Raw genomic sequence first — 14,447 nt, forward strand, 5'->3', positions numbered from 1 at the left:
ACAGGAAGCTGCTGTATAGACATTCTTCTTGAGTTGCTCTCCTGGTTTGAACTCTGGAAGAAACATCACCAATGATCAGTTCAAAGGGGTGATCTTTTGTCCATTTTCTTGATCGAGGTAGATTAGCCCTATATGAAGAGACCTCAATGTTGTCTTGATGTGTGATTGAGTTTTGATTGCTAGAAGCTCCCCCTGAGTTTATGAATCTTTGATTTGAGATTGGGGTGCTTTCTATGGGTGATCTGCCTTGACTTTCTGCTCCTTTTGATAACCCGACGGATGGTGAATTTTGAGTACCGACGGATGAGGCAGGTTGTCTACCGACGGATAATACAGATTGCCTTCCGACAGATGAAGCATTATGTACTCGACGGATGTTGAGTTTTGTGCTTCATTTGAAGTAGATCTGTCTGCATTATCCTTAGACACTATTTCTTGATCACTCTCATCATCACTTTCATCACTGACCATCTCAACATTGTCGAATTTGAGGCTCTCATGGTAATCTCCATCTTTTAGTCCTTCAATCTTTTTATCATCAAACACAACATGTATAGATTCAACAACAATGTTGGTTCTTAGATTGTAGACTCTATATGCTTTACCAACAGCATATCCAACAAAAATTCCTTCATCTGCTTTAGCATCAAACTTCCCATTTTGATCTGTTTGATTTCTCAAAATATAGCATTTACAGCCAAAGACATGAAGAAAGTTCAGAGTTGGCTTCTTGTTCTTGAACAATTGATAAGGTGTCATGCATCTTGCTTGATTAATCAGAGAGATGTTCTGAGTGTAGCATGCAGTGTTTACAGCTTCAACCCAGAAGTATGTTGGTAGTTTTGATTCTTCAAGCATTGTCCTTGCAGCTTCAATAAGAGATCTATTCTTTCTTTCCACTACTCCATTCTGTTGTGGAGTCCTTGCTGCTGAGAACTCATGCAAGATTCCATTTTCCTCACAAAATGCTCTCATGACATAGTTCTTAAACTCAGTTCCATTATCACTCCTGATTCTTCTAACTTTGAAATCAGGATGATTGTTAACTTGCCTTATGTGATTGATGATGATTTCACTAGCTTCATCCTTAGACTTTAGGAAATAGGTCCAAGAGAACTTTGAGAAATCATCTACAATTACTAGGCAAAATCTTTTCTTTGAGTTTGACAATATATTGACTGGTCCAAACAAATCCATGTGAAGCAGTTGTAGAGGCTCTTCAATTGCTGAATCAAGTTTCTTCCTGAATGATGCTTTAATCTGCTTCCCTTTTTGGCAGGCATCACACAGTCCATCCTTTGTAAACTCCACCATAGGAATGCCTCTAACTAGCTCTTTCTTTACCATCTCATTCATGATCTTGAAGTTCAAATGGGATAGCTTCTTGTGCCATATCCAACTTTCATCTTGACTTGCTTTACTGAGAAGACAAGTTACAGATTCTGCTTTAGTTGAGTTGAAGTCAGCTAGATACACATTTCCTCTTCTCACACCAGTGAGAACCACTTTGTTGTTTTGATTATTAATCACAACACAGGTTTCTTTGTTGAAGGTTACTGAGTTGCCTTTATCACAAAGCTGACTGATACTTAACAGATTATGTTTGAGACCATCCACTAAGGCAACCTCTTCAATGATGACATTGTCCTTTGAAATCAAGCCATATCCCACAGTATAACCATTGATATCATCTCCAAAAGTGATACTTGGGCCAGCTCTCTCTTCAAACTCTGTGAGCAGGGTAGAATCACCAGTCATGTGTCTTGAACAACCACTATCCAAGTACCAAAGATTCCTTCTGTTTCCCTGCACACATCAAAATGAAATCAAGTTAATTTTGGTACCCAGGTTTCCTTGGGTCCTGCCTTGTTAGCTTCTTTCTTCTGTTTCTTAGGTCTTAACTCATTTGACTTAGGAATTTCAGATTCTTCCTTAGTCATTTGGGTTGGGCCTTTGAAACCACTAGATGCAACAGAATTATTATGCATGTTATGGCTAACAGGAAATGTCATGCTTGGTGCAAACATGTTATTCCAGTAAGGCATGCTAAATGGCATTTGAGGCATATTGTAAGCAACATAATATAGATTAGGTGCAAATGGCATATTAGCAAACTGTGCATTCATATTCTGTGTAGGCATAGCATTTACAAGCATGAGAGGCATGGCATTCATGTTAGAGAACTGAGGCTGAACAGACATGGGAGTAGGCATGGCAGATTTGCAATTAACAGACAAATGATTTACACTACCACACTTGACACAGATTTTTCTAGGAGCATATTGTCAGGTGTGTAGTTATTATATTTGTTAATCCCTACTTTACCATTCCTATTGTTTTTTCTTTTAGTCTCTGTTTTTACCTCTATCTTCTCAAGTCTGTCACTTAACTGTTTGACAGTCATGTGACCAATATTAGCCTTCTTCCCTTTCTTGGCTTGACTTGACTCTCCTGAAACAAAGTTCTTGGAAACAGACCCATACTTTTCATTTAGCTTGGTTAATTTGGCTTTGCTGATGGGTTTGCTCACAGCCGACGGATGAGGATTTTTATCATTCGACGGATAACACTTTTTGTTATCCGACGGATAGTCCTCATCATCCGTCGAGTCTACATCTGTCAGCAATCCATCTACCAAAATAGGTTCTAGTTTCTCTTTATTCTTTTTCCAGGCTTCATCACAAAAAGACTCAATTCCTTGAACCTTGGTGATTTGAGCATGGACATCTCTGGATGTTTTCCATGCTTTAATCACCTCCTGTTCACGATCGAGCTGCTTCTTTAAAATTTCTTCCTTTTTCAAGGACTCAGTTAATTCCTCCTTGGCAATTCTACACTCAATTTTTAGTTTCTCAAACTCAACAAACTGAGACTCAAGCACATTATTCCTCTCACTCAAAAATAAGTTGTTTTCTTTGATTTTAGCATTTTCTTTAGTGAGGGACTTAAGTGTAACACGCAAATGATACAATTCTGTAGACATGTCATTTATTGCATCATTACACTCAGCTTTAGATAAATGTGCAAGGTTTGTAGTGATTAACTGATTGCTTGAGGAACTTGTCTCTGTTTCATCAGACTTGGCCATAAGGGCTACATTGACATAGCTAACATCCTCATCTTCATCCAAACCATCAGCTGCCCAGTCATTCTCTTGTGTAATAAAAGCCCTTTCCTTCTGTTTGAGTAGATCAAAGTATTTTTGCTTATAATCCACAGACTCAAATCTTTTCTTACTGGAATCTGACTTTCTACACTCATTTGCAAAATGCCCTGCCAAGCCACATTTGAAACACTTGAATTTTGATTTATCCACCATGTTTCTATTTGGCTTGGCAGCTCCAAAGTTCTTCTTGAACTTGAGCTTGGCAAATCTTCTTGAAAGGAATTCTAGGTGCTCATCAATGTCCTCCATGTCATCTTGACTCAATGAATCTTCACTTTCTGCAGCTAGCCCTTTACCCTTGCTTTCACAGGCCTTTGAAGTTGATTCCACAGCTTCCATCTTCACTTCCTTCTCCTTTTCCAGTTCAGCCACTAGTGCAATGGATCCTCTTTTCTTCTTTCCTCTCTCCATTCTTTCATCCTGCTCTATCTCAAGCTCATAGGTCTTCAGAATGCCATACAGTCTCTCCAAAGTAAACTCCTTATAATCTTGTGAGTTTCTCAATGAGACTGTCATTGGTTTCCATTCCTTTGGAAGAGATCTGAGAAATTTTAGATTGGATTTTTTAGTCTGATAGACTCTTCCATGCAATTTAAGAGCATTTAGTAGCTTTTGGAATCTACTAAAAATGTCAGTGAGTGACTCACTTTCTTCATTGTGAAAATGCTCATATTGCTGAATCAGGAGCTGCATTTTATTTTCTCTTACTTGCTCAGTACCATCACAGATTATCTGTATTGTGTCCCAAACTTCCTTGGCAGTCTTGCAGTTGATGATGTTATCAAACATGTCTGCATCAACACCATTGAACAGAATGTTCATGGCCTTTTTATCTTTCCTGACTTGTTCAATATCAGGGTCAGACCATTCATGCCTTGTCTTTGGAACATATGGTTCATTTCCTGTTGCAGCTCTCATTGGAATATGAGGGCCTCTTTCTATGCAGTCCACATAGGCCTCATCTTGAGAAAGCATATGAAGATGCATCTTTACCTTCCAATGATGGTAATTATCTTTATCAAGAAAAGGAATTTTGACTCCAACATCTTTCTTGTTCATCTTGCTGAATTGTTTTGATCTTTAAACTCTTTGTAGATTAAGAGCTTGCTCTGATACCAATTGTTAGTCCCTTAACAATATAGCAAGAATTACAGAAGGGGGGTTGAATGGAATTCTTGAACCTTTTTCTTGAAATAAAAATGTTCAACTCGATTATGGATATATTTGTTTTGATTAGCACAATGCGGAATGTAAACTTGAATGAATCAAAACATAAGTAATTAAAAAAAAGAGTCTTTAAAAACTTTCTGGTGGATTTAAACAATTCCGCCAGAGATATATTTAATATATCGAGAGGTCTCTGTGTGCAGAAATGCTCACAACTTTTTATACAAAATAGAACTACTAAGAACACAGAAAATGCTAAAGATAGTGCTTACAAAGATTTCTCTGTGTTTGTTTCTTAGCTCTCTTAGTTATTTTTCTATTTGCTACTCTCTTGGTTTATATATTACCAAGATTACAAAGTCAAAAGTACTGAACAAATATAAAATCTAACAGTCTTGATCTTTGCTGCTTTTCGTCCTCTATTACCCAGTTAATGGGCTTCCACAGTGTGTTTGTACCCAACTCAACGGCTGTGTGTCAGCTTTCACTGTTCAACTAATGTTTGAATTCTTGATATGATCATCCGTCGACTTTCAGATAATCCGTCGATGACATGATTGATCATCCGTCGACTGCTATGTTAAACATCCGTTGATAGTCATTTGATCATCCGTCGAAGCTTTGTTAATCATCCGTTGGTAGCTATTTTGGCACTTGACTTCATTTCACTTATACAGAATTACAAGACATTGCTTATGTACAGTTAATCAACCTATTCTGCATATCTAGTTAAAGTCAACATGACTTATATGCTACTTCAGATTCTATACAAAGGTGCATACAACACTGAGCTACAAACTTATTATTACATAAGCTACTCACTCGATGGATAATTGTTTAATCATCCGTCGGGACTATAATGAGTTATCCGTCGGGACTATAATTCTTATCCGTCGAGTGCTACATTATTTCACTAAGTAAAATCTACTTAGATGTTTTGTTTAGGTAATCATCAAGTACACAACATATTCACAACAAAGATCATTATAGCATATATAGGGTCATTTTGATATAAAACCGACATCTGCAATAGCGCAGAACATTTAAAATCATAATTGTTGAATCATAAAATTTTAGTTGAGGAATCCCAGAATTGATTCCTTAATTGTATTCAAAACCATTTTGATATTTTTGAGCGAAATGCTTCAGCAATACTTTGAATCTTGACGAGAATCAAACTCTTAAAACAGTGTTTACGGAAATATCGTAAACAATAATAACAAGAAACAGTGATTATGTATTGAATCATAAACTTTACTCAAAACCGAACTCTTCAAATTAATACTTATTTTGCTGTCATATCAAATTAGATATCTATACGAACTTCGAAGCTCACAACACCCATACTAAAGTCAACATCAATCATCCATACTAATACCACCTTTGATATTTAACAACAACATAAGCATCAACATAAATCAGAATCTGAATCAAAACTGCATTTCACCATTATTCCAAAACAGAAACAGTTGATAAATTATTTATTCTATGAATATAAAAAACGATATGATAATTTAGATTAGGATCATTCTCCGACGGACGTACTATCACATGCTGATCAGCCCGTGTGATAGCACAAGGTCATGATTCGTAGAAACGTGACCCCAAAAACACGAGTACTCAAACAAAAGGCAATATACCTGCATGTGGCAAAAATTGTGTCATAATATTCCATATGGCACTTAGAAATAGCCCTCCGCTGGACCGTCCGTCCTGGTCACTTACGCAATTATGATCCAATCTTAAAACCTTTTATTGAAATGGGGTCATAATAATCGACACCCGAAATAATTTTATTCCCCCAAATCTTGGGTAGGAATATTCGCAACCAAATCACTTTTCTCAAAATCCAAAACATTTATAAATCTGATAATTGGATAAGTAAAATCACTTGACTATTCTGAACATAGAATAGCGGATGAGTATTTGCATAAACAGAATTATTTAATTCAGCGATATGTAAAATATTTATCTATTTTGAGCTGAGAATAGGGAAATCAATACTTGCATAATAGGATTCAAGATAAATATCACTTGAACAATAAGTGATGATAGAAATACTTGCCTTTGGGATTTAGTAGTTAGTCACACTCGCAAAGACACATCTATTCTTTTCAACACTTCACCGATATGCTGCTCCTACGGTTGCTAGAAGCCAGATATCCAATGTCATTCCCTCTAATTCTTTATCTAACACCCTGTCCTGATCACTTGAACGATCCGTATCTATAATTAAAAGATATAGCTTTAATCGTCTAAACGATAATAACTCGACGAACTACGCGTCAAAATCCTATCTTCTACCCATACGATAGCCCACACATAACTGTAACAGACAAACACAGGACTCTTGACTCACATATTTATATTTACGGAATATTGGTTCATTCTGGATCATTTTGGATCGTTAAATTATTTGCTTAGCCGCTAAGTAACTAAAAAATGATCCAAAAATAGATTACTTAGCCGTTAAGTAACTATAAAAATGATACAATTCAATACCAGAATTGGATAATTATCAAAACCAAGCTTTTTATAAAACACCATATACAAAAATAATGTAAAATTTCCCGTCTCTCGAGAATACGGGTTTTGTTGATTTATCGAAATAACTATCATACCGAGAATCTTGCGCCGGGCCGCGCACGGGTCAAACCGTAATCCGGATCGAAAAAGTTAAAACACGGAAAATGTCTGGAATTACCAGATTAGGTTAGGAAGGAATTTTGGGAAGAGTTTTGGGTTGTAAAAACGCAAAAATGGTTGAGGTTGGACGATTACCGGCTTTATAAAATAATTTTGGTAATTATTCAGAAAATAATAAAAAATTATAAATCATTATAAAATCATATAACACTCCAAAAATTACCAGAAAAATATCACAATTATCTAAATTTTATTCTGAGCACATAAAATTAACATACTCAAATAATATCACATATAAACACCCAAACATCAATTCCAATTATCAGCTAATTCACCAAAATTCACATAAAAATCACATAAATAATTCCAAATAATAATAATAATAATAATAATTGAAAATATGGGATATTACACCCTCCTCTCTTATATAGACTCCCAAACCAGCAAATGGGCCTGAAAAAAGCCCATTTGGGCCCAAAAATCAGAAGGATCTTGAAGAGTCTAGAGGATTTTTGGGAGAATATAAATAAAAATTTGGTTTAAATATATATATATATATATATATTTAAGGGAATTATGGAAAAATCCAGAGAACTCTGGAAATAAAACTTGATAATGTAGAAGATATTTCAGAATTCCAGAATATTCTGGAATTTAAATTTTAAATCCCATAAAAAATAGAGGCCCAGCCTAAATCATGGGCCCAAATTCTGGAAAAGTCTAGAACATGTGCTCTAAAGGATCCTGGAAAAACCTAAAGAGCCCAAAATACTTTTGGGCCTGAAGAGTATAGCAAGCCCAGTATCATGGCCCAAACCTAGAATTTTTCAAAAAAAAGGCCTAGAGAAATTATGGCCCAAGTGAGTAAAGTACTTATTAAAATTCCTGACCTAAATTCGATCAAGAATTCTAATGAAGAATCCTAATCGAAACTACCTTCGATCAGAGATTATAGGCCTTTAATTCGGTCAAAAATAAATTTGACAAATCAATCCTGACCGAAAAAAGGTCAGGATCCTGATCGAATACTTATGGTCGAAATAGACCACAACCAGATCGACAAGGACCATAATTCGGTCAAACACAAATCCTGACTGAAATAGGTCTGGAATCTTAATCGAAATTCCTCACGACCAGGAAAAACAAAGGCCTTATTCGGTCAGAACTGAGGAACCCCGGGTAAAATCCTGACCGAAATAGGTCAGGAATCTTGGTCGACTGTTTCTGCTCGACAAGGCTTTCGACCAAGGCAAACTGGAAGCTTATTCGACCAGGATCCTGGCCGAAAGGATTCCTGGTCGAATTAATATAAAAAAAAGAAAAAAAAAAAGAAAAAAGGGGGAAATTATAAATATTTTCTGGCAAAATAGAAATACCTTAGAAAACTCCAGAAATTAGGTATGAATCCTGTAAATTCCTTAAAAATTCCTATAAAATAAGGAAAAAAAATCCCAGAATTAAGGGTAAGTTCCCCAAAATTAGGGGGGGAAAATCCCAGAATTAAGGGGAAATTCCTGAAAGTTAGGGAAAAAATCCCAGAATTAAGGAAAAATTCCTGAAAATTAGAAGAAAAAAAAATCTCAGACCTAAGGGAAAATTGCTAGAAATTAAGGAAAAATCCTGGAAGTTAGGTATAAATCCTGTAAATTAAGAGAATTGCTTGAAAAATTCCTAAAAATTATGGATGTATTCTGAAAATTAAAGAAAATTCCTGTAAAATCCAAAAATTAAAGGAAAAATACCAGATATTTCCTAAATAATAGGAATAAAGGTAAAGAAAAAGTGATAAGGAGATTCCAAGATATCCCTGAGGCCGTGTACAAGGCAAATCTTTGTAAATGTGTAGGTCGCTCCATACTTTACGGGAAAAACGATACCCTGCAAGGGAACGAATGAACTTAACTTCTGTGAATTATTTTTACGGTTTCCCAGAAGTTGGGGGACAAATGATAGGAAATAAAATAAACCCTGATTGCGTAATTAATATCGCATTAATTATATCAGAATTGGGCTGACAGCTAAACCCATTAGAAAGGGTCCAAAACACTGAATATTAATTAATTTCGTAATTAAATAATAAGGAATAAGTCAGCTGATAAATAAAGTCCGGTTAAGGATACAATTCCTTGGAGATTGGCCTCCAAGAAATCTCATAGGATAAGGAATATGTTTCCTACTTCCTAGGACTCCAAAGTCAATTCTAATTCAGAGACTTGTCCACCAAATCTCCTAACCCTAGTCCAATTCAAGGGCTCCCAACATCTATATAAGGGGTCTCACCCCACAGATCAGAACTACGTTTTTTGACTTGATCATTGGCAATCAGCAAGGTACATAGGCATCTTGTTAAGGCAGATTGAGTCACGAGACACAAGAGCAGTCAAATCGAGTCTTGAAGCTCACGAACCCTAGTAGTAAATACAGCAATTAGTATACCCTAGTTTTTCATTCATAACATCAGTTTTTTTTACTTAAATGGACTAAAATAAATAAATTTTAAATATAATTATCTTAATTCTTATATTATAAGTTAGAATAACACTAAAAAAATATTTTTTAAAACTAAAATAAATAAAAAAGCGAAAAATCAAAAATAAGTTAAGAAAAAGTACTTTGTTACTAACATTCAATTATAGTTACTCCGACTCGTCTCTTCCGGCGGCCGTACCCGTGTCGACCCGACACGACACGGGACACGACCCGGAATACATACCGGATTCGGCATCTGAAAATCCGACCCTTCTTCCTCATCGCCGAAAAAATTACAAGTGATATTTTTTATTCTTCTTACTGATGTGATTGTATGAAACTAGGAATCAGAGGTTCAAGGTGCACGTCGCCGGAGTTCGTCACCTTCTCCGACAATCTTCAAACTTTGCGACCTTTTTTCTTCTTTTATATGGAGTTGTATAAGAAGAGTATATGTATATTTATGTACAGATCTGTATTCATATTCCCAAGACATCTAACTTGACTTGAGGTGTACCTAATTATGTCAATATATAATTACACCCACGTGTTCTGTGCAAAAAGCTAGTGAGCACAGTAAACAAAACATTATTTCATTATTTGTTTGAACCTGTTTGACTCATATAACATTGTAGTTCAGGGGACCTCCAAACTATTCACTAAATTTCGGTAATAATATTTATCAAATAGAATTTTTTTTTGACACATACAAAATATATTTTAATATCTTAATAATTGTGTGTCTACATTCATAGTAAATCCTTAATGTTAAATTTGATTTTTTTTTCTCTAATTTATTATAAATAAAAAATTTAATATTAATTATTAATATTATGTCGAGTCCCCCGTACCCCTGCCTAAAATTCGGACGGTGTCCTCGTTGTTGGGAAAAAATAGTAACTTGGATTTTTCTGAAGTCGTGTGAACACTTTTAGATTGAAGTTATTTGTGGTTCACCCAAATAAATCAATCGGATAAAGTCAGAAATTCTGCAAGAAGAGAGAATGTGTTTTTGTTATGAATTTCAAGAAAATGAACCAACCTCAAAATTGATCAATGCAACACTTATATATGGATGTCAGCATATGTGTCTTTTGCCAACAGACACATCTCAGTCTTTTGCTAATAGACACATCTTAGTCTAACAGTCATGGCTAAAATTAATAGACACGTCTTATTTCAATAGGTGTGGTTGTTGCCAATGGACATGTCTCATAAAAAATAATACCAAAACACAATAAACTCGAACAAAATGTGCACTCCGCACTCTCCCGACTTGTTCAATTTAATATTATGATTATTTGATCAACTAGTCAATCTAATTACACTAAAATATCCAACAATTTTCCCCCATTTTAGCGTAATCCATGATTAAAAATAACAAACTCATGCATAAATAAAATATCATGACGATTGAATTTCATATTAGTATATTACACATTCCATATATTTGAATATCAAGGTATCACTATGGATTGAACCTCTACTATTCATAGAGAATACACGAAGATAATATACACATAAATTTATATTCTCAAATTATTCTTACTTGACACTATCTTTTACTAGCCTTGTGTCCTAATCCTTCATAAGCATATAAAAGCCAAGTCCTAGCTTCTTGAAGCGGCTAAACTTCATGCTCAAATAGGTAGTTCTTTTACTCTCGCACCTGCATATGCAATTTTTCAAAAGAACTATTAAGAAGATAAGCTTCAACCTCCTCAACTTGCCGGTCTGAACACATACCTTGGGATGATACTTCTAATGTGTTCCAATCTCTAGATGTTAAGATTTCCACATTGAATTCAACACCTAATGTAATATTAGGTGAGAATTGGGTTTCTCAACATGAGAGACTTTTAGATGGACTTCAATCTCATCCCCACAGCCGACTTGTGCACAAGATCTCTACTCAACCCCTTGGTTAGATGATCGGCTAAATTATGTTGAGTTCTTATAAACTCCATTGATATAACACCATGCGTGATAAGCTCATGAATCATGTTGTGTTTAACACCTAAGTGTCTAGACTTGCCTTTGAACACTTGTCTATAAGCATTAGCCAAGGCAGACTCACTATCACATTTGATAGATATGGGTGATATCGGTTTAGGCCACAATGGAATCTCATAAATTAGATTTCTTAGCCATTCAGCTTCTTTACCATCCGCTGATAATGCCACAAATTCAGATTCCATCACTGAATCAGTAATGCAACTCTGTTTCTTTGATGTCTAAGAGATAGCACCTCCTCCAAGAAGGAATACCCAGCCACTTGTGGAAGAATGATCTTCCTTATTGGAAATCCATCTTGCATCTGAATGACCTTCAATAACTGAAGAAAATCCAGTATATATCAAACCATAAAACATGGTTCCTTTCAAGTACTTGAACACTCGACTTAAGGCTTGCCAATGATGTGAACTTGGTTTACTTTTATACCTACTAAGCTTTCCAACAACATAGGCAATATCCGGCCTAGTGCTTATCATGGCATACATAAGACTACCAATAGCCCTTGAGTATTCAAGTTGAGATACTGCCACACCCTTATTAGGTAGGAGTTTAATACTAGGATCAAGAGGAGTGCTAACAGGAGAACAATCCTTAAAGTTAATTCTTTTCAAAATCTTCTCAATATAATGAGATTGAGAAATTAAAATACCATTGTTCTCACGCTTGATCTTTATGCCAAGAATCACCTCAAACTCCCCCATGTCTTTCATATCAAAATTAGATGACAAGAACCTTTTTGTTTTATTCACTTGATTTTGGTCACTACCAAAAATTAACATGTCATCCACATATAAACAAATTATAAATCCTTTACCAGAAGCATCAAATTTGCTATATACACACTTGTCTGCTTGGTTAAGAAAATAACCATTAGACAAGACCACATTATCAAATTTATTATGCCAATCCTTCGGTGCTTGTTTTAAACCATAAAGTGATTTCTTCAACTTACACACCTTGTTTTCATAACCAGGCATAACAAACCCTTCGGGTTGTTTCATATAAATATCTTCATCTAACTCACCATTCAAGAATGCAGTTTTCACATCCATTTGATGAATGACATGGTTGTGTATAGTAGTAAGTGCTATTAACAACCTAATAGTGGAAGTCCTGGCAACAGGAGCATAAGTATCAAAATTATCAATCCCTTCTTTTTGTCTAAAGCCTTGGATAACCAATCTAGCTTTAAACTTATCTATTGTATCGTCCGCCTTCATTTTCATTTTGAAAATCCATCTATTTCCCAATGCTTTACAGCCAGGGGGCAGATCACTCAATTCCCATGTATTATTATTCATGATAGAATCCATCTCATCCTGGATAGCTTCTTTCCAGAATGCAACATCCCTTGATGTCATAGCTTCACTAAATTTTTTTGGATCATCCTAAATAATAAAATAATATTGGTATTGATATTCAATTTCATCTCTAGAACCTTCAACTAGATAAAGATGAAAATCATCTTCAAAAGACTTCACTTTTCTAGCTCTAGTGCTTCTCCTTGGTTCAGACGGTCCATGAACATCTTCAATAGAAACTGAGTTCCTACTATAAGAATTCTGAAGCATGTCCCTTGGCCTAGGCATAGACGTAAATCTGTTTTCATCAAAGATATCATCTCTTGACTCAATAATCGAGTTCACAAACACATAGTTTTTTTTATTTTAACACATAAAATCTATATGCGATGGAATGCTCAACATAACCAACAAAAATACAATATATACCTCGTTCACCCAAGTTTCTTCTTTTTTGTTCAGTGAGTCTTACAAATGCTTTACATCCCCAAACTCTCAGAAAACTCAATTTTGGTGACTCTTTGTACGAAAGTTCATAAGGGGTAATCTTATTTCTCTTACTAAGAATTTGATTCAATAAATAACAGGATGTTAACATAGCCTCACCCCAAAAACCCTCACTCAAACCTGAGTAGGATAACAAGGAATTAACCATTTCTTTCAAAGTCCTATTATTTCTTTCTGTCACACCATTTTGTTGTGGTGTATAAGGAGCCGTGGTTTGATGTATTATACCAGTAGATCAAAAATATATCGGATCATAATACTCTCCTCCTCTATCAGTACGTAGATTTTTAATCATGGTACTCTGATGTAGCTCTACTTCTTTTTTATATATTTTAAAGAAGTCAACAGCTTCATCCTTTGCATGCAACAAATATACATAACAATATCTAGAAGCATCATCAATAAAAGTAACTACATACTTTTTATTTCCTAATGATGGTGTAGAATGAAAATTACATAAATCACTATGTATTAGTTCTAATACATCAAACACCCTATTAGCATCTTTAAAGGGCATTCTAGTTATCTTTGTCAACATACATGTTTTACATTTTTCATTGTTTAAATCAATAGCATGTATGAGACTCATTTTTGACATATCCTTTATTCTTTTATAATGTACATGTCCTAGTCTAGCATGCCATAATTCTGATTTATTCAAACAATTGCTAGTACTAGTAGAAGCCATACAAGCAGATTCTTTATTAAATGGAGTATTTACATTCAACATAAACATACCATTACATAAATAGCCAAAGCCAACAAAATTACCATATTTTGACAAGATATACTTGTCACTTTCATAAACTTGTTTATATCCATGATTATTTAATACAACACCAGATAAGAGATTCTTTCGAATCCCCGGAACATACAACACATTATTTAATAATATACATTTTCCAGAAGTAAAAACTAGCTTGACATTTCCTAGTCCTTTGATCGGTTCAGTTGTAACATTTCCCATCTTTAAGATAGATCCATCTTCGATTGGTTGAAAGTTTATGAACCAACGAAGATCTTTACATACATGACTCGTTGCTCCTGAATCAATCCACCAAGCAACATTATCATCCTTGTTGCTTTTCTGGATCCTTGGATCCACTTGGACCAACATTTTGCTTTTCCTGCTTGCCTTTACCAACCCGACAATCCTTCTTGAAATGTCCAGGTTT

This window comes from Apium graveolens, chromosome 10, assembly GCF_009905375.1.
Source record: "Apium graveolens cultivar Ventura chromosome 10, ASM990537v1, whole genome shotgun sequence".
NCBI classification, from domain to species: Eukaryota; Viridiplantae; Streptophyta; class Magnoliopsida; order Apiales; family Apiaceae; genus Apium; species Apium graveolens.